This window comes from Agrilus planipennis, unplaced genomic scaffold, assembly GCF_000699045.2.
Source record: "Agrilus planipennis isolate EAB-ADULT unplaced genomic scaffold, Apla_2.0 scaffold181, whole genome shotgun sequence".
NCBI lineage: Eukaryota > Metazoa > Arthropoda > Insecta > Coleoptera > Buprestidae > Agrilus > Agrilus planipennis.
Window position 1 is genome coordinate 281,404 of NW_020438858.1, and position 2,142 is coordinate 283,545.

The window sequence follows — 2,142 nt, forward strand, 5'->3', positions numbered from 1 at the left end:
GGAAGCCACCATACCACCATTCCGCCATGTCACAATGACCCAAAGATGTAATGATGTAACTGTTAAGTAGTGGCTAAATTATAGTTAAACAGTGTAATCATAATTTCCTTTTTATATATTTGGTTCATTAAACTTAATGTAGAGATTTAAAAATACTTTAAACCGATGAATATAACATAAAATTTAAATATGTGTATTTATATTCAAGCTTGTAAAATTTATCCGAAACTTAAAGCTTTTGTTCGAGCCAGTGTGATGAGCAAACCAATCAAATCTAGGACGGATACCACTGCAAACAATTTGTTGTTCCAGACGCTTCCAAATCAATTAATTTCCAAATGCCTCCCGTTGTTAGGGAAAAAATTAATTGCATGATGTTACAAGGCGATAACGAAACGGCAAATCAAGAATATAATCCAGGAAAGACCACACCCTTGTAGATACAGGCCGTATAACCAAACTGCACATTAATTCTCTCATTTATTGTATAACCTGCAGAAATGGACAAAAAACATATTAATTACACTTACAATTACAAAACACAAATAAAAATGCATCAAAAAGCAAGTAAAACTAGTTGATTTATAAAATAACAAGCGTATCTTCCACCGCATTTTACATTGCAACCATAGATAAGTGTCAAATATCACGACGTCAATTTACGATGCATACAACAGAAAAAGGTTAAAAAGAAACTCCGTAGATCAATGATAAATGTCATTTTCCTCTGTGGAAAATAAAAACATTCAGAGATTTAATGGGCAATAACCTCAATTTATACTGTTTACAATAGATAATTGTTAACAGAAATTTCGTAACAGATAAATAAAGAGCAATTAATGTTAATGAAGTCATGTATTCTCACCTTAATTAATTGTAGAAAGTGGCGTTCTATAGTCTACCAGTGTGATGAGCAAACCAAATCTAGGAGGGATACCACTGCAAACAATTTGTTGTTCCAGTCGTTTCCAAATTAATTAATTTCCAACAGTCTCTTGTTGTAACGGCAAAAATTAACTGCATAATGTTGCAAGATGAAGACATCAAAAGTATCGGTTGCTTCAGTAGCATCAAAATTAACTGCAATCCCTCGTCATTTGTGGGACAATCTATATAGAAACAGGCAAGAAAAAGTAATTAATTACCACTTTTAAAGAAAGTAAATCAGTAATATTTTCATGTGGCGATGTAATGGTAAAGTTAGAAGTTAATTTTCACATTGATGGAAACGTTAGTTCCACAATAATTCTGTTTTTCCCATTCCTGAAAAGTTGTCTATTGAAGCAAGTTACAAATGTCCAAGAAATAAAATTCCTGGGGCCCTCATTTACTAATTTCAATTGATACTGTTACATACCAGTTTAGTCATAAATCCCTCCTTCAGCAACACACTTCTTCTTCAGCACATTGCCTCCGTTCCCAATGGAAAGGCACTTTCATGCTTTCTTTATGACCATAGGAATAGTCACTTTTTGGAGTCAATGAGAACCAACACAATCAATGCTCCACAATTTAATGGCATCTGGAGTTCTTCTAACATCCCTGTAAAATCAAATATTATAAAAAAGTATTCAAATATAATAAAAATAAAAAAAGACCCCCTACTAAGTAGATAAATAAATTGTTAAAGTAACACCGTACCCTTTTGTCTTCTAATATCAAACAAATACACTACGTATATATAATACAGCATGTATGCTCACCTTAATTAACTACAAGAGCATCCGGGATGAAAATTTAACAGCTTCGATCCCAACGGAAAAAAGGCACTTTCATGCTTTCTTTAGAATCATGGGCACAGCTACTTTCTGGGGCAAATGAGGACTAATACAACCAACGCTCTATACTTTCGTAATTTAATGGTATCCCGAGTTCTTCTAATGTTCCTGTAAAATGAAATCTTATGAAAAAGTGTTCAGATATAATTAATTAAGTATTAAGTAAATTAAGTGCACGATACATTGTTAAAGTAATGCTGAATCTTTTTCTTTGTTAATATCAAATAAATACACTACATATAGAAAGTATAGTATGCATGCTCACCTTAATTAACTACAAGAGCCTCCAAGATGAAAGGTTAACAGCTAAAACACCATAGGAGACGACTTATCTTTTCAGTAAGCAAAGATATCAGTTCCAATC

The 2,142-nt window shown here is 32.6% G+C and overlaps 1 long non-coding RNA gene across 1 annotated transcript; it reads right to left on the reverse strand.

Moving 5' to 3' along the window:
* Positions 1-273: 273 nt before the first annotated feature.
* LOC112904730 lies at positions 274-2,136 on the reverse strand. The gene is made up of 5 exons (XR_003231313.1): positions 2,044-2,136; positions 1,704-1,886; positions 1,358-1,542; positions 866-1,109; positions 274-492 (listed from the first exon to the last, which is right to left on the reverse strand). It is a non-coding gene; the product is annotated as an uncharacterized LOC112904730 (long non-coding RNA).
* Positions 2,137-2,142: the final 6 nt, after the last annotated feature.